At 44.2% G+C, this 19,823-nt stretch overlaps 1 long non-coding RNA gene across 1 annotated transcript in view; it reads right to left on the reverse strand.

Annotated features, from left to right (window-relative positions):
* Positions 1–894: 894 nt before the first annotated feature.
* Positions 895–19,823, reverse strand: part of LOC142071796 (uncharacterized) — a 37,524-nt gene continuing 18,595 nt past the window's right edge. The window contains exon 3 of the long non-coding RNA XR_012667989.1: positions 895–1,231. This is a non-coding gene — a long non-coding RNA (uncharacterized LOC142071796). The remainder of the gene's footprint in view (positions 1,232–19,823) is intronic.

Genomic DNA, 19,823 nt, shown 5'->3' on the forward strand with positions numbered 1-19,823 from the left:
GGGGCGGAAGGCTAGGTGGAAGGCCAGGAGCAGGCTGGGCTCAGAGCCAGCCCCCAAGACCCTGGGGACCAGTGGCCCCCCCATAAAACCTGGGGGTGCTGCATCACCCCCTGCACCCCTACTTCTCTGGAATGATGAACCTCTCTGGAGTTCTGGATGAATTAGCAATTTTATTCCCCCAGCCATTTAAAAAGATCAATTTGTTTGAAGTACATCGTGGCTCCCATTGTAAATTTGTGCCTCCTCTAGGCAACTCCTCACAAGGCTGACTTCTGGGGAGGAGGGGTTCCCACAGAGCGGAGGGGTTCTGCTCTGCCTAAGCTTCTGGCAATAGTGGCAGGCAGTTTCCCTGAGAAAACAGAAGACACGCAGAAGCCATAACTGCACCTATTTTAATTGCTTAATTTTTCATCTGTAAATATGATGAGAAAGTGATCTTAAGCACATAACAGCTTAGGGTGAAATCTTTCCCTGTGCAGAAAGCCATTTCAAAAGGCCTAGCACCACTTAAATCTCTCAACTCCCCTTTGCCATCCTTCCCAGGGAATTTTACCCTTGGAGAGGAACTTGGGTATTTTGAATTTTGAACAATATAAAATGTAACCAGAGGGCTAGCAATGCCCTTTCTACTCTTGGTATTATACAAGAAAAACACTCTCAAAGCACATTTTCTGCAGGGGTTAGTTATTATAGCTTGCATTATATAGCAGCTTTCATCCCAAAGTCTCATGAGATACTGTAAAAACTGATACACAGATATCTATCATTGTCTTTGCTGCTGAAATGCAGCCACCTCTGGGGTGAAACAGAACAGGCATTTAACTGCACAGGAATAGTACACAATCATTTAGGACAGGCAGTGAAGATGAACTCCTTATGTAATTAACACTGCCGGGTGAATTTGGTTACAGAGAATGTTAAAAATGGTCTGGAGCACTGGGCTTAACACCTCCACTCTCATGAACTGGTGCCCGGGATATTATTTAATGATCTCAAGTGAGCAAGACTTCACTTCTACACCTTACCAAAAAAGACCACGCTTCCTTCAGCACAACTTTCCCTGACACCCCGATGAGGCACTGGTCTCAGCAGCACTTGAATCCCACAGTCACCTGGGGCAATTATGTTTTCTTTGAAGGACTCTGAGGCAGCAGAATGTAGCAAGGATCTTTGCAGCAGCCCTGGAGCAGCAGTGAAGAGCTGTTTCTCCCTTTCTTCCTGTCCCCTGTACCTGGGTGTGAGGCAGCAATAAAATGGTTAATGTTTGTATTTCCCTGTAGGACAGTGGATGGAAGCTATTTCAACAGTCTCAAGATTCTTAAAGTGATGCAACAACCTTAATGCTAGATGCTCTGCATTGCTCAATTTAAACATGGTTTCCATGATTCCCTGCACCCCCCACCCCTGCCACAATACATTCTGCTCATGTAAACAAGTAGCTGACTCATTGCCTATTAAGAAGAGAAGCATTGACAAAAGGAACTAGAGAAATCAATATGCCTGACTCAACTCATCAAAAATTCTGGAGATATTCAGGTCAACAAACAGCAGTAGATTTGGGTACAAAAATATCTTTTAAACCCTCCTGCCCACTTCTTGTTTGCAGACACAAGTGGACAGTAAAAAACAAAACTCTCAGAGCTATAAAGGATACTCAAATAAACAGATTAAAATGGAGGTTAGTAATATCTGCCAGATGTAGTAATATCTCATTAGCAGAGTAGAAGAGATGAAGGGGGAAAACAGACCAAGAAATGTCAAAGGGAGCTAAGGAGTGTACAATCTTAAAGGCTATCTTGATATGTGGAATCACAGTCCATCGTAAAACAGAAGGCATTTATTAAGGAAACTAATTATATCTACAAAGAGGCTTCCACACAACTTGAACTCCAGCTTTATCTCCCTTGTTTACCAGGGACCACAGGTTGTCTGGAACTCTATGCAGCACACAGAGACATGATGATTAAGGTACTGCAAGGTATCATTATAAAGCTATGGACAAAAAAGGTTGAACTTAATATGCAGAGTAATATGGAGCCACTGAAGGACTTCAAAAAAGCCGTGAAGACAGTCATAGTAGCAGGTGAGAAAAATTATTTTGGCAGCAGTATTTTGTGCAGACCTTCTTTGTTCCTTATGTGCTTATTGCTGGTCCCTGCACCAGGCGCAGTGTTTGTCTGCGAAAAGAGATTCAAAATGGAGGACAGGTGTCAGAGTGGACTCACTGCTGGCGTGCCTCCTCATAGCTGGGCACAGTGTAACAGGCTCTCCTCATCTAATGCCCCCCCGATGACCAATGCTCCAGCCCTGCGGTCATCAGCTTCCTCCTTCGACTCAGCCCTCTGGCCAAGCCACTTTTAGTCCCTCCACTTCTGGGGCAAGAGAGATTCCAACAAGAGAGAAGTCCAATAGCCTCACGTTGCATCTTTGATCGCATCCAGACTTCTTCTGCCCCTGGTGTCCGTGGTCTTTGCATCACCTTTTCCAGTGGCTGGTAGGGAAATCCAGGCTTTCCCTCTTCTCTGGGTTCCACTCTAGTTCCTTTGTTGTGAGCAGTTCAGATCTACATATTCAGGCCTCCTGCTTGCCCCCTGGGTTTCTGCCTCCTCAGCCTGTCCACAGGCTGTTCCCACAGACCTTTCTGGGACCTTTCTGGGACCCGTATTCTGGTGCCTGTATTCTTCCCAGGCTCCATGACTTCTTAAGGATCACCCTTCTTTCAGGGCAAGGACTCACAGGACTTGCCCCTGCCATCCCCCAACAAATCCTAAATGTAAAAGTAAATTTAAACCACTGCTTCCCTCCTCTCGCTTGAACTGTCATCCCTGTTAAGTTTCTCCTCTTTGCATGCAGCATGTAAGTTGTTTCTATGGTGAACTGGCCCATGCAGTTCAAAATACCTGTAGGGTTAGGCAAGGCTGTGTCAGGTGATTTCAGCTCTGGGAGAGGTTGAAGGTCCCTTCTGAGAAGACTGTGACATCTGCTCATGAGTCTATTTTAAAGTCAATAGTATTTCTGTGAATATTCAGTTTCACTCGCCAGGCAGGCACTGTGTCATCTCACGTGATAAATCCCAGCAACAATGGCTCTTGATTGTCTGTAACATTACTCAACTCCCTGACTGGTTTGGTATACCAAATAGCTGCAAAATATTCCATATTCTGTGCATTTATTACACCTCGTGCCTTTGGCTAAACATACATCTGTTGGGCTATGAATTTTTATCACATCTTGTACATTTATTCTGAAAGGCTGTGTAGTTTGCCTGAAATATCCGCATACCGTAAAAGCCTTGAGGCTCATGTTTTTTAGCGCTCATCTGTCTGTTTATAGCTTCTAAACTAGTTTCAGGTTTTCAAGTTGCTCCTGCCTTTGGTTCTGCTGTTTGACTAGTTCAGACTGCTTTGCTATCTGAAAAGCTGTGGGTAGATTTTAAGTCTGTCATTAATTATAGTTGCTGTGAGAGGTTCTTGCCTGTTAACTCAAAACCAGCCTGTCACTGATATTTTCATGTTTTGCAGTCCCCCCAAAAAATCACAATTTGCAGCCAGTGCATGCAAAGCTATTATGAAAGATTCAGCATTTTCTCTCAGTTCCTGAATTATCTGGTGAAAATATGCTTTCATAAACTACATTTCTGAGGTATAAAGCATGCCTCAAACATAACCCAAACTCTTTCAAAGTCATCTTTGCAACGGTCTTCAGTAAACATAAAAGATTGAAAGATAGACTCTGCTTGCTTCCCCATAGCATAAATTAAAAATGATACCTGAATATCTCCGGTTTCTTGGTGGAGTTTTGTAGCAATGTGAAATCTTGCAAAATATTGCTTCCATTCTATCCATTCTGAAGGTGTGTAAACTGAAGTTTGCTGGGGCACTGAAGAGTGACACATTGATGAAATCAATCCTGCCAACTTTTCTTGCTGTTTTCCTTCTGTTTCTGTTTTTCTCTGGCACTAGTTTATTTCTGATATGATGTCGTGGACACCTAGTACACAGTAGATTGCAGGGTTGCTACTAGCAGGTCACGCTTCTGTACCACATATGGAATGGCTACAGAGCTTCCTTCCTAGAGAGATACACCAGAGATGTCCCCACTTTAAGACACTTTAATGCACAGCCAGGAATGGCTGTTAAGAGCTGAAGTAAGTTATGTTACACATGTCACACTCTAGTGGCTGAACATTATAACTTAGATAATATTTTTACTTCACAGTCCAAGAGACACAGACAAGGTTTTCATCTCGAGGCCAAAAGACCAAAAACATCAAGACACTTGATCATGGCCTCGCACTATAGACACTACCAGCTGCCTCTATAGTACATGTCTAGGAAAAGCTTTTTAATTTCAGCTGATTTCCATTTGTATGTTACCTTCTAAGAACAAAGGGCCAGATGCTGCCCTCAGTCACATCAGTGAAACCCTGGATTCTATAGCTTTGGTGGAATTTAACTGCAGGGCAGAATTTGGCTTAGTGCATTGTTTTGCTCCAGTTCCATAACAGTGCTAGGTAAATTAGTAGATCAGTTTTGCAAGACAAAAGATAAGTGCTGGAGTAAGTGGCATACAATCCAGCTGTCTCTTGAATCCATGATCCCTATGGAAAAAATGAGTGATACAAATGCCTGTCTAGATCAATGGTTTTAGTCTCTCCACCTGGACTATATGAGAAGGGGTGGGAATATACCAATTTCACTGAAATACATATATTTTCCTTCTGTTGTTTTCTAAGGCCTGGTCTACACTAGGGGGGGATTGACCTAAGATATGCAACTTCAGCTACAAGAATAGCGTAGCTGAAGTGGACGTATCTTAGGTCAACTTATCTTGCGTCCTCACGGAGCGGAGTCGACTGCTGCCGCTTCCCTGTCGACTCCGCTTCCGCCTCTCGGGTGGAGTACAGGAGTCGATGGCAGAGCGATCGGGGATCAATTTATCGCGTCTACACTAGATGTGATAAATCAATCCCCGATAGATCGATCGCTACCAGCCAATCTGGCGGGTAGTGTAGACATACCCTAATACTCCACAACAAAAGCTGCTTGAGCTTATTTCCTTTGGAGATACTCTGTGCAGAAATGTATCCTGTAGTCTGGCAGTTACTGTGTATTTACTGCTTTGTTCTGAGCAGGAGAGAATCATAAGACCTGTATAATCTTCTACCTTATGACCCTGTTGGGTAAAAACCAAGATGGCCTTAAAAACAGTTGATTTTAGCTTTATTCTGTATGTTTTAAGATGATGCTATTATCAGCTATGAATTCCATAGCTATGCAAAACCAGATAAGGCAAGAAAGATAAGAAGAAGAAAGACTCATTTCAGATCTCTGGTTTCTGCTGTGTTTTTCCTCTTTTTCTTCTCCACCTCTTTACACAGACTCAGTTTACCAAGTTACCTCATCTGTCTGCCTACCTAATTAAAACATTCCCATGCATAAATCACAATAACTAACCTAAATCAATACGTTTTAGCAGGATAAACAACAATTTATCTGTCTACTTCTGTCAACTATTCGCTGCTGTCCACCCCTTTGGCTCTATCCAGTTCTTATCTGACTGGTCTGTTTCTTGTGGTCTTAGGTTTTTACTTTTTGGTTGGTTTGGTTAGGAAGGGGTGGGAGGCATATGAAGTTAACAATTCCATCATGACACTCTGCTCTACCTTGCTACTTACACAGACCAAAGATTTGACAAAGACACACAAACCAGGTTTCATGAAGCTGTTTCAGCTAAGTTCTGAAATGCTGCATCAGCAAACACGCATTCAGAAAGCAAAAATTCCTTCATAGAATATCAGAGTTGGAAGGGACCTCAGGAGGTCATATAGTCTAATCCCCTGCTCAAAGCAAGACCAATCCCCAACTAAATCATCCCAGCCAGGGCTTTGTCAAGCCAGGCCTTAAAAACCTCTTCATATCTTCTTATAATACTATATATAGAATGTTATTCAATAAATAAGACTAACACAATTCATTATACAGTTTTCTAACAACTCAATCCCACACCCCTTAAAATCAAGGGCATCTTTGCTACTGGCTTCAATAGGAGCAGGTTTTTCTATAGTGCAGTGAAATAACCTGCCTCAGAGAGCTTCCTGATTCATAGAATCATAGAATAACAGAGTTGGAAGGGACCTCTGGAGGCCATCTAGTCCAACCCCCTCCCCAGAGCAGGACCAATCCCAACTAAATCATCCCAGCCAGGGCTTTGTCAAGCCTGACCTTAAAAACTTCTAAGGAAGGGGATTCCACCACCTCCCTAGGTAACGCATTCCAGTGTTTCACCACCCTCCTAGTGAAAAAGTTTTTCCTAATATCCAACCTAAATCTCCCCCACTGCAACTTGAGACCATTACTCCGTGTCCTGTCATCTGCTATCACTGAGAATAGTCTAGATCCATCCTCTTTGGATCCACCTTTCAGGTAGTTAAAAGCAGTTATCAAATCGCCCCTCATTCTTCTCTTCCATAGACTAAACAATCCCAGTTCCCTCAGCCTCTCCTCATAACTCATGTGTTCCAGTCCCCTAATCATTTTTGTTGCCCTTCACTGGACTCTCTCCAATTTCTCCACATCCTTCTTGTAGTGTGGGGCTCAAAACTGGACACAGAACTCCAGATGAGGCCTCACCAATGTCGAATAGAGGGGAACGATCACGTCCCTTGATCTGCTGGCAATGCCCCTACTTATACACCCCAAAATGCCATTGGCCTTCTTGGCAACAAGGGCACACTGTTGACTCATATCCGGCTTCTCGTCCACTGTCACCCCTAGGTCCTTCTCTGCAGAACTGCTGCCTAGCCATTCGGTCCCTAGTCTGTAGCGATGCATTGGATTCTTCCGTCCTAAGTGCAGGACTCTGCACTTGTCCTTGTTGAACCTCATCAGATTTCTTTTGGCCCAATCCTCCAATTTGTCTAGGTCCCTCTGTATCCTATCCCTACCCTCCAGCGTATCTACCACTCCTCCCAGTTTAGTGTCATCCGCAAACTTGCTGAGGGTGCAATCCACACCATCCTCCAGATCATTAATGAAGATATTGAACAAAACCAGTCCCAGGACCGACCCTTGGGGCACTCCGCTAGATACCGGTTGCCAACTAGACATGGAGCCATTGATCACTACCCGTTGAGCCTGACAATCTAGCCAACTTTCTACCCACCTTGTAGTGCATCCATCCAGCCCATACTTCTTTAACTTGCTGACAAGAATACTGTGGGAGACCGTGTCAAAAGCTTTGCTAAAGTCGAGGAATAACACGTCCACTGCTTTTCCTTCATCCACAGAACCAGTTATCTCATCATAGAAGGCAATTAGATTAGTCACCCTACCATTGATTTACTTTGCCACTCCATTTGTTCTGTTCATAGTGCCAGTATAAACTCCCCTTTAAGCCTCTTTCTCCAGTTCTCTTCCCCTTTACTGCGTTATAGAGGTAGAATGTTATATTTTTCCATTAAAGGAAATTGCCTCGGAACCCAAGGGCAATAATGATTCAGGGAAAGATACCGCAGGCAGGGCAAATAAAGAGGGTGTGTGCGCACATGCTACAGTATGTTTCCTGTGCATTTCAACTTTGCTTTTCTTTCCTCGGTGCGCAGCATGTTCCCTAGAGACGTTTGCTATCAAAAAGAAGAGCGTTAGCCTTTAAGCAATTTAAAAATAGATCAACATTCCCCAAAGACAGCAACTGAAGAACCTCAGAGAGCAAAAATGGCCGAGCAGCGTTGCCTTCTGTTATGTCATGTGTATAATTCAGTCAGAGCAGAAGGCAGCAAGACCTTATTAATCAGACTTAGAACTTAATGTTTGTGCAGTGCTTTGAAGAGGTTAACTAGTAGGTTATTATTATTAACGCTGTCTATTGCAGTGAGTGCCCAGAGGTCTCAGTCAGCATTGGAGGACCGCTATGTTAAGCACAGGAGGTACACAGAGCTACAGTCTAAGCCTGGAAGACAAGCAATGCACAAAAGATGGGAAGGGAGAAACTATCTTTACACCCATTTTACAACTAGAGAAGCTTAGTGTACAGTGACTAAGAATATCCATATATTTGTTTAAAAAATACAAATTCATCTCCCTGGCAAGTTCGCTTTCACCAAGTATCGGGGGAAGTGAACATGCTGGCTGGGATGCTCATCAAAAGAGTGAATTTTAAGTCAACATTGTAACGTATTTACAGAAAGTAAATTTCAAATTTGTATTTGTAAGTATTCATCCTGGAAACCTAATGTTAAGAGTCAGGAAGATGGAAGGTCTTGTGGTTAAAGCACTGGGGAGGGGCTCATGACCTCTGGTGACAGTCCCTGATCTGCTCCTTACATCCTCCTTGTGTGACTTTGGACAAGTCAGTCTTTCTGTGCCTCATCTTCCCAGCTGTACAATGGGGATAGTGATATTTCCTTTTCCCCACCCTTTGTCTTTTCCTTTTGGATGATCAGCTCTTCCAGGCAGGGTATGTCTCTTACCACACTTTTGTCCAGCACCCAGCACAATGGGCGCTAATCTCATTTGGGGCTTCTGCATACTACCAGAATATTAATAATAGACTTATGTTATCTGACCAGAGACATGAACAAAGCATTTTGAAGGATATTATAGAAATATTCGCCTGGCTGCGAGTGACCAAGTGCATCCGATGAAGTGAGCTGTAGCTCACGAAAGCTTATGCTCAAATAAATTGGTTAGTCTCTAAGGTGCCCCAAGTACTCCTTTTCTTTTTGTGGATACAGACTAACACGGCTGCTACTCTGAAACAAGTATGAACATGGTATTAATAAGGCCCTTAATTTTCAGTTTTTAGCAAAAGCCTCTGAAAAATTCCCTGCTTTTGAAAAATCTAGTATTTGGATTTTTCTAATTTCTATCCAGATTATCTGGCTCCTTGCTCGCAGATTCCCAGGGACCAGCACAGCGTGCCTGCATGGGGGAATGTGACTGCGGTTGGTGCCTGATGCAACTGCCCAATGCAGGCATGAGATGGGCAGGCAGCTGGCCGAGACTACTCACTGCTGTAGGGCCAGGCCTCAGGGAGGGGAGTACTGGTCTCCTTCCAACCTGCTCCCCACATGGGTGCTGGGCACCCCCTCCTCTCTGAGGAGGAGAAGACACGCTGCAAAAACTACCATGAGCCTACGCAGCTTATATCAAATGTAACTGCAAAAGTCACTAACAACTGTTTGTAAAAGGAAGTTTTATTTTTGTAGTGAGGATTAGAGAGAATGGTTTCATAAACAACAGAGTCTTACTTTTCCCTATTTGTTGCTTTGTTTTCTGTCTCCTCATCCCCCACTACTGACCCTACTATTTACCTGGAAAACTGTGAAGTTCATTTTTTGCACTAATTTTCACCCATTTTTAAATTTTTGAAAGAAACACTGGAAAGACCCAGGAAGTTAAAAGAGAAATAAAAAACGAAACCAAAGGGACTTCGGTATTAATGATCTAACTGATCCTTTTTACATGAGATGCTCTGTTATTGGCCATTTGGAAGCTATTTATAATTCAAGTTTAAGTCAGCCACCAGTGTGGCTGGATCGAAGCAGCATTAGCATGCCTGCTTCAGTGCAATTCTCAGGTTGGGTGAATTGCTAACTACAGTATCTGTCACTGACTCATTGTCAACATAATTTAAAAGCCAATAAAAATGCCACTCAGAATGAAAGCCACCCCACGCACTGTCACCAATACCATTTCTTTATATGCATCCCTACCCAGAGCAGACTAGACAAACCTACCTGCCTTTCCTACCATTTGAGAAACTCTCCTCCCCAGCAAGCCCAGTTACCAGGATGTCTCATTCTCTCCCACACACACACACCACAGTAAAGTGTGGATATATTTCCATGGCAATGATTTGAATTTAGAGCTGGTGAAAGGAGTTGGGTTGAAATCCTTGATGCATGCACAGAGCAGTAACAGCACTGACAGCAGCTGTGAAAGCTTTCACCTTCTCCGATGCACTTTATGGCCTCCATAAATTTTTAAGCCATATTGGTTTAAAAAAAATGGCCTGATGTAGAGGGGAAGTGAAGGCAGCTATAAAAAATAAAAATATATATATAGCAATGCAAGAAAGGGGAAGTTGACAGTCATGAATATAAATCAGAAGCTAATAATTGTAGAAAATTGATAAGAGAAGCAAAGGGACACAAGGAGAAATCTATGGCCCGCAGAGTTATAGACAAGAAGGAGGTTTTTTTTTAGTATACCAGGAACAAAAAGAATCCTAACAGTGGTGCTGGTCCATTACTAGATTTAAAATGGTAGAAGTAATCAATAATAATGTAGACAGAAGTGTTTCTTTCCCATCTAGTCATCTAGTCCACCACGTTGTGCTGAAGTAGGATCAAGCATACCTAGGCTATCCCTGACGGATGGTTGTCTAACTTATTCTTAACCTGCCTTCGTTGACTTCCCCGGCATTAAATCACAATGTATGCCAGTATGAGAAGACAATCTGTCCACAGGTGCTCAGTGGCAATATTGTACTGTGTCCTTCCTAAATCACCACAACACACTTCATGGAGAGAAAAGAAAGGTGTTAAAGCAAGATTTCAGGAGGAGAACTGCTTCTATCTTGGAGACAAAGTGGAGAAACACTAGTAGAGAACTGGATTAAACAAAGTAAACTGGTTTATGTCTTCTTTCTAACAAGATAGCAGGGCTGAGCTTTCCATGCCATAGTTCAATCAACAAGGATTTAAATGAGACCTCACATTCAGACTTTCAGGAATACTCAGTTTAATATAGACATAAGATACCTGTTCATCCAGAATGTTCTAGAATACGCAAGCTCTTAGGACCCAGAAGATCCCTTCTTCAGGGCTTAATTTATACTATTATTAGGCGTCTGTTTGCAGGCTAGAGAGATGTCACCATGACGTCCATACCCTCTGTGGAAACAAGTAATGCAGCGTTCCCAATCACCAAGATAAATGTTTACTATCAACTGTTCCTGTTAATATCTTGTGCTCCCTGGCAATTAAATATTGAATGCCAAGGTCTTTTCTTTGCCCTGTGATTGGCCTAGACCACAAGATGACAACGTGTTGAAGGATATTAGCGGTAGTGGAGAAAAATGCCTGGAAAAGTCAGAGAATTCAGGAGAACCTGAGAACAAGTGTCAATGAAAAGATTTGCATTATCAATATGTTATTTTGGTGGAAAACAAGAGATTTGCTCGGCATAATGAGCAGCTCGAAGGCTGTATTTCAACAAGAAACCGTAGCCCACACACACCTCATAGGTGTGGTGGTTTGTCCCCTCCAGTGGCACCGAGACCACGTAGAGATGAATGAGTCTGCTACAGCCCCAGCTAGCAGCCACGTGGTTTTTAGCTCACGCAGTAGGGGCACCTGCATTTAGCTCCAGAGGTCCCAGGTCTGATCCTGCCTGCCATCGACCAGGATCTGAGGGTGTTACAAGATTGAACACCAGCCTTATTTTCATAGGAAAAATGTAACGATATTGAGAACTTATAGGACCACATCCTCTGCTGGTAAAAAATTATGTAGTTCAGCAGAGTTACACTGTTTTACAGTTGGTGAGGATCTGGCTGATACCATATAGCCCTTCTTACCCACAGGTTTGAAAGAACATTACAGATATGGGTAGAGATGGCAATGAATTTTGGTGCCTCTGTTAACAAGGGACGTTTTTCTATCCCAATCTGATTGCTGATGATTTTGAGCTACACTAAGGCCTTGATTAATAAAGGTATTATTATGAGCTAGGTGAAACCTTTCTATGGGTTGAGTTAAAACTGATATGTGAATGCGCTGATCTTTTAAGACAGTTGTAAGAGACAGGTAAGGGGTCATGCCTAAAGCAAGGCCTATTAGAGTCTGCCCAGAAATTTGCATCATGTGGGTGGGGGGTTCCACTGGGTATTGTGACCAGGTGTGGGTGAGAGAGAACACAGAATCTGAGAACAGACAAGAAAAGAGAGAGGCAGAGGCAAAAAGCAAGAATGCAAAGCAGTAGCCTATGAGTGCAATGTGATCCTGCAAAAATCGAGAGACAGAGAGCTTTTAGGGCTGGTATTGGCTAACGAGGCATGGGGCTGCAAACTAAGAAATTGTTCCTTTTGTTCCTGGTTCCTCCTCCGTTGCATAAAGCAGGGTTTTGTACATTCCTTGTAAATAAAACAAGATTCCATTAAAAGGAGAGAGAGACAGAGACTCTCTCTCAATTTCTGCTTTCAAATGGAACATCCCACGCCCCCAAAAATTGACTAGCTGCTCAGGTCAATAAGGAACAACATTGGTGTCAGGAACTGGATGCAGTTTCCAAGGGGAGAGACTGTGAGCTGGTACTCCCGTTGAACCAAGAGGGAACAAATAATAGAGGTGCTTGCAGAAATGAAAAATGGCCAGTGGATTTTACAACAAGACCTAAAACAGGAGCTGGGGGGTTTCATGAAAGGAATTAAAGCAGCAGCTGGAAGTTTGTGTGAAAGGGCTCGGAGAAGACTTGCTGGCGGAGGCAATCTCTGTTGGAGCAGCAACTACAAAGAGTCTGGACAGATTGGGAAGCAGAGCTGCAAAAGACCCAGGCAAGAACAGTAAAATGGATTGATGATGTGACCAGCAATCTGACCACCATAGACCAGAATTTCTTCCATGAAATAGTGAAGAACAAGCAAGCTTTAGCCAATCCAATAGGATTTAGGATCCTAAGTGCCTATGTCACTTTTGAAAAGGAGACGTAGGCATTGCAATGCTGAGCAGAACACCTGAAAACCTTTAAAAATCTCCCCTAAAGTGAATGTAGAAGATTAAGCCAAGACCACCAGTGGCCTGTAATCTATAATTACCTTTAAAGATGGGAAAGAGTTTGTGGGCATGATCCTGAATACCCTTGCTCATCATTCTTGCAGGTAGTCTCACGGAGATCAATGGGACTATTTGCCATCACACGACAATGATGAGGAATCAGAAGGTGCTACTTTCTCCTAACACCAAACAAGGAACTTCAATAGACTAAGGAAAACAGTGAGGGGGAATGAAGTATCATAGAATCATAGAAGATTGGGGTTAGAAGAGACCTCAGGAGGTCATGTAGTCCAACCCCCTGCTCAAAGCAGGACCAACATCCACTAAATCATCCCAGCCAGGGCTTTGTCAAGCCGGGCTTAAAAACCTCCAAGGATAGAGATTCCACCACCTCCCTAGGTAACCCATTCCAGTGCTTCACCACCCTCCTAGTGAAATAGTTTTTCCTAATATCCAACCTAGACCTCCTTCACTGCAACTTGAGACCATTGCTCCTTGTTCTGTCATCTGCCCCCACTGAGAACAGCCACACTCCATCCGTTTTTGAACCCCCCTTCAAGCAGTTGAAAGCAGCTATCAAATCCCCCCTCATTCTTCTTTTCTGCAGACTAAACAAGCCCAGTTCCCTCAGCCTCTCCTTGTAAGTCATGTGCCCCAGCCCCCTGATCATTTTTGTTGCCCTCCACTGGACTCTCTCCAATTTGTCCACATCGTTTCTGTAGTGGAAGGCCCAAAACTGGACGCAGTACTCCAGATGTGGCCTCACCAGTGCCGAATAGAGGGGAATAATCACTTCCCTCGATCTGCTGGCAATGCTCCTACTAATGCAGCCCAATATGCCATTAGCCTTCTTGGCAACGAGGGCACACTGCAGGCTCATATTCAGCTTCTTGTCCACTGTAATCCCCAGTAGATGACCAGTAATGTCTTTTTCTCTAAGTCTAGATTCTATGAATAATTATTGAGTGACTTGTGGGTCCTGCAGACCAGGGCTAGCAAGTTGTTTTGTATGTAGGTACAAAACCCAGAAGTATTTATCCTTAGCTTTCTGTGCATGAAAGGAAAGTTTCCAATTCACTTGTATCATGCAACAGCATAATCTGTCTTGGCCTTGCCCCTCCACTGAGCGAACTCCAGTCATTTATTACAGAGCCATCTCAGCAGATTGCAGGGATGCTTTTCATAGTGGCAAATTGCGATAACTCATAGTAAACTGACCGCACTCTCCACCACAGCTACACATTCCAAATGATTCTGAACAAGCAGCTCAGCCATCTCACACGTGCTCAGTCTCATCTTTCCTTCATTAAAAAAAACAAACAAACCACCCGCCCTGTACCTTCCACCAAGAAATATAGTCAGCCATTTCCTTTGCATCCTGTCTGGGTTTAGACATTATTCATATAACCTCTGGCTTCTCTGAGCTGCTACAGTCCCAATCTAAAGTATTGATTAGTCTCTCTGGGCCAGATGCTCAGATGCACAGTTCTGTCGGCTTTACTGGAGCTAAGTGGATTTAAACCAGTTGCTGATCTGGCCGTATATTTTAAACCAGGTTTGGGCCTGCTGATGAAAACAGATTGTTGTCAAGATTTTAATTTAGTCTTAAAAATCTCTGCATGCTGAATTCAAGGACTGAATGAGTGTAGTTATGAATAGTTTTCAGAGTAACAGCCGCGTTAGTCTGTATTTGCAAAAAGAACAGGAGGACTTGTGGCACCTTAGAGACTAACCAATTTATTTGAGCATAAGCTTTCGTGAGCTACAGCTCACTTCATCTGATGAAGTGAGCTGTAGCTCACGAAAGCTTATGCTCAAATAAATTGGTTAGTCTCTAAGGTGCCACAAGTACTCCTTTTCTAGTTATGAATAATGCCCAGGTAATAACAAAGCAAGAGAGGCCAGGGACGCAGTGAGCCATGGACCCTGAACTAGCCTCATCTATAGAAGTGGCTTACTTAGATCATAAGCTCTTTGGGGACAGGGACTATCTGTTTGTTCTGTGTTTGTACGACATCTAGCACAATCCTTTCCTGGCCCATAACTGGGGCTCCTTGGCATCACCACAATACAAATAATAATTAAAAAAATGGTCCTTCTTGGGCTTGAAACACATTTGTCTACATGGCACAAAGGATGCCTGTATGGATGCTACTAATGCCATGCCCGCTCTGTGTGGCCCCTCTTCAACAAAAACACTTAAGTGCAAGCGTAAACTTAAGCATGTGGTTAAATCCCATTGAGATTTAAGCATGTACTTAAAGGCTTTCCTGAACAGGGGCACTTTCCTTAATCAGGCCCTGAGTTAACATAATTCTTTAATTTCCAGGGCATCTTTCATAAACCCTACATTCAATAAAAATCCGTTTACTTTTATGAACATGACAAACAAGGTGTTCTGGTTAATAAACCATGATCCTGCTTAGAAGAATTCACCAAATGCTTTGATTTGCACTTCTTGAGTAGAAATGTAGCTGCCTTCAGTTGTCCTTAAAGAGCAGTTGTGGAAGAGGGGAAAAATAACTTTATACAGCTGCTGGTAATAAATTATTAAAGCCTTTTAGGAATACACCGCATGCTCAATCCCAGTGCCTTCAGGCATTTTCTGCTCCTTTTGTGCTTTCAAAGCAATTAATCTTGCACCGTCTCATCAGTTACAAAGCGGATTTTACAACTCTCTGACGAGGTGTGAAAATCACAGAAACTACAGAATGAAAAATGTGAGATCTCCCAGCCCCCTGCAGGATTATCCCCACAGGACATTTTCTGGGACTTTGTCCGATCCAGATTTAAAATCCCACACAATGGAAGGGACATTTTCCCTTGGGAGATGATTCTGCTGTCTAATACATTTGTTAGTGTAACCCTGCTGCCCAGTGGTGTCAGCAACAAGGGCCAGATTCAATATGTAGGGTTCCTCTTAACATTACAAAACAGACTTGACTCAAGCACCCTGCCCAGAATTCTGGGAAAACTAAACAGTATTCCCAACCCTATCCTCCATGTGCCTGCCTAAATAATTCTCCTTCCTCCTTGGTGATTAGATCCTTCATATATTTGTAGATGTTTATCACATTCTCCTTTGCCTGGATAGGATAAATAACGACAAAGTTACCTCTTAATTTTCCCTCATGCTGTAGATCATTCCCTCTGATTTACAGGGCCATTTTTGTAGCTGTTCTCTGAGCTTTCTCCGGTTTGTCTGTCTGTATTAAAGTGCCCCCAGTTGTTGGATAATAAAATTAGCCTAATTACCATTGACTTCATTAGAATTTACTCATTTCCTAGAAGAGGGGAATTGGGTCCCACAAGCTGTCTCCCTAGAGTCACAGAGAGGGAATATAGGAACGCATCCTCTGTCCTGTGACATAATGCCTCTGCCATGGATAGTTAAACTATGGATTATGTTATCTCAGGGTATTAGAGTCATGCTCTTATTTTATTAATAGCAGTTGTGGTTATGCCCGCTAGACTCAGCACAATCTAGCTTCATGCTTCAGGACCTGACTTCATCACGGCAGGGACCAGAAAGAGTGATTTTCCCCACATAGGCAGCCTTGCACAAGAAGGCAGGGGAATTGGTTAAGATACCAGTACTGGTGATCTGCTTCCTGAAAGCTAGATTTTTGTAGTGTAAACAGGATCTACAATGCAGAGGGAACCAACTGCAATGTGGCCGTATCTCGTTATGATCCATCTTGCAATGCAGACGGAGTCAAAATATGTATTAGCCATTTGCTAACGCCTTGGACAAGTCTAGTTAGAAACCATTAAAGTCAAAGGAGTTAGCATGAGTTGAAGAAATGGTTAGAACGCTATACCACATCCACACTTCAGGATGGAACTATGCCTTGACATACATCACAAGACAACTATGTTGTAAGCAGGTCTGCTGATAGAGCTGAATCTATAGGATCCTGATTACACTAAGGTCCACAGGGCAAAGAATTCAGGTTAGGAAAAGATCAGGGGTAAAGCTGAGAAACTGTATTTTCAATGGAAGAAAAATCAAATCATCCACATTCCAATGAGAATTACTGCCTCTGGTGTTGACAGGTGCCAAAAAGGGACAGTGTTTATTGCAGAAGCTATTTAAAGGCAGCTGGTTACAACTAGATGTAAGGATTACAGTCTGTTTATTTAGCACTGTCAGTTTTCCTAATGTTATAAACATGACACTGTAAACACATTAGATTACTGCCCAGTTATAGGAGACAAGGATTCTGACTTGCAGCTAAAGCAAATCTCCCCGCCCACACACAGTTTAGTATGTTTTGCAGGTTAGAAGCATCCTGTTTTAAGAGCAATGCACTGAAGAAACATTTAATTTTTTAAATGCCTTAACCAAAGTCTCCAGACTTCCAAGCAGCTAGTCCGTTTTGGCTGTATATTGACTAGATATTACCTCTCTAAGCAGCAGAAAAGGAGACCAAATGATGTGCATTATTGGAACAATATTTTTCTCACAGGGTACTGAGTTACAGAGCTGTCTTGTCGCTCAAAATCTCAGAGAACCCAGAACAAGGAAAAAGTGAGAGAGGCTATCACTGTCACTCACGCATCAAAGCGGCTTCATTTTCGGTGCCCTGGTCTTCCACCAAAATTGAAACTAATCTTGCATACTATCTATGAACCTGAGCATTTATGATTATGATAAATATTTATTACATGCCTAAGGGCCAACCAAGATTGGGGATACATTATGCTACATGCTGGACAAACAGAGTAGCAGATGGTCCCTGTTCCCAAGAGTTGACTGTCTAAATAGGCGAGACAGACCTAGAGTGGGGGAAAGGGAACAACACTCCACCAGTGTGATGGCAGCAGGCGTCATGGTAGTGCCACAATTTTTTGTTTGGGTGGTGTGATGGAGGGCGTTCCCCACACCAACCCTCACAGAGTTGAATTAGGCCAGGCAGGCACAAACAGTCAATTAAACTGCAAAGGGGGGAGATGTAGGCTGACTCAACAGCAGGCAGGAAGTCTGCAGCCCATCTTGCTGAGGTAAGGGAGATATAGGAACCCATGAGGTACTAGGAGGCCTAAGAGAGCGGGGTCTGATTACGAATGCTGGTGAAGGAGAAGCCTAAAGAAGCTTGGCAGGAAGTTGTCCAGGGAAGAGAGCAGTAAGGTTGGTGGAGTCCCAGACCTTAGCTGCTCTCTATAGGGCTCTGGACTGGAACCCAGAGTACAGCGTGGGCCTGGGTTCCTCTGCCATCCTCTACAGAGCGGAATGGCTGGGGGCAGTAAGCAGGAAGTCTGCCTGAATCGCTGCGGCAGTGACCTAGTCAGGGCAGCGGGTGTGAGGACTGCCTGATGCTGCTTGTGCAAAGAGACTTGGAAAGACTCCTCCGGAAGGGAAGCTCACAGCGTGACCTGGCCAGAGGGCCGAGTCACAAAGCAGCTGTCCTGCGACTCCATGAGCGGGAGGAGAGCTGTAAGAGTGGAAGACCAGGAACGAGGCACTGAACTGGGTGGAGCTAATCCCCAGAATTGCCAGAAGAGAGTGCCACTCAGCGGTGAGCAGAGAACCCCATGACAGGTGGGTTGAGTTAGGAGGGGATTAGTTATGTAGCAAAGGAAGGAAAAGGGGCTGAGGGGGACAGGCCAGGAGAGAAGAGGATGGGAAGGCCAGGTGTGCAGTGAAGAAAAGAAGGAGAGGGAAAGGGATGTTGCGCCCCCTCTCCACCCCGTTACCTTCTGGATCCCACCACCCACTCAGCAGGGTGTATCTTCTTTATTTTTCCCTATGAATTTATTTGGCAGTGCCTCCACCCCCCTCGCTCCTTCCGGGCAGGGTCACCAGGGCAGCTTGGGAGGAAAACTCTAACCACAGGGTAATCCCCACTTACTTGCCAGATAGTTGGAGACTTCCTAGAAATAACACAAATACAAACACAATAATTATACTAAACAGGAGACAAATATAACATAACATGGTTAAACACTATTTTTAGGTTCACCGGTGCCTACGCTGCTAATACCTGTGACTTTCCCCAGTCACGTGACTTGAAGTAGCAAATGTAAGATTAGTGTCCCGTTGGTACGCGTACTTTGTTGCGGCCCTTGATGACCTATGACCACAAAATTCTTCTCTGCAGGGGTTTAGCAGTGTGGTTGACTGGGTTCAGTACAGCCCAAAGGACTCACAAGTGGGAGAAGGTAGTAAATCCCTCCACAGGTTTAATATGCAGCAGGTTATAAAATCCCCACACTCTTACTCCCTGGCTTGAGGACACAGTTCAGGGAATAGGGAGTCCCTAAAACAAATTCCCTGACTGATGAACTAAAAGATGGTGCATTCACAAACTCCATGAATGATCCTCAGGTTCAGAGATGACTCTGGACTCCTCCGTCACTGCAGAGGGGCTGATCTCTGCTGGCAGGGATTCTCTTCAGGCAGGAATCAGGCGGCTTCGGTCCCAGGATTTCCCCTCACCACACAGGGGGGCACGCCTCAAGGTGCAGATTACACAACTGTACTAAAATCCAAACTGTCGTCTCCTAGCCCAGCCTCCAGACACACACACAGCAGGCAGCAGCCCTGGACTAGCAGGCAGAGCAGAGCTGACCATGTGGTGATGGGTCTCACCTAGGGAGCTGGAGGGCGAACTCAGCCTGGCTGGGGAAGTTTCCCAGCAAAACTCTGCAAACTGGGAGTCACCAGTGGAGAGGGAAAAGATCTTGCTTTCAGGTCCCTAGAGGCCAGTTCTCAGGGGGAACCCTGCATGCAGGCTTGGGACTCACCAGCCCCCCACACAGCCAGTCCTGCCCTTGCCCTGCCCTGGCTGGCTCCAGACTGACTCAGAAATGGCTTCTCCCCTTTCCTGAACTCCCTGGGAGGGCCTCTCACTCCCAGTTGGTTGCCGGGCAGACTCTGAGTTTGCTTTGGCTCTCGCTCCCTACCAGGGACAGTGCACCTCTCCCTGAGCTGCCAGCAGACAGAGCCCCAAGAAACTAGGTCATCTCCTCGGGGGTTACAGGGAGGAGGGACATGGGAAAGGCTATAGCAGGGACTGCAAAAGTGACAAAGGTCTCTGGCTTT

Source organism: Caretta caretta, chromosome 4 (genome assembly GCF_965140235.1).
Source record: "Caretta caretta isolate rCarCar2 chromosome 4, rCarCar1.hap1, whole genome shotgun sequence".
Classification (NCBI taxonomy): Eukaryota; Metazoa; Chordata; order Testudines; family Cheloniidae; genus Caretta; species Caretta caretta.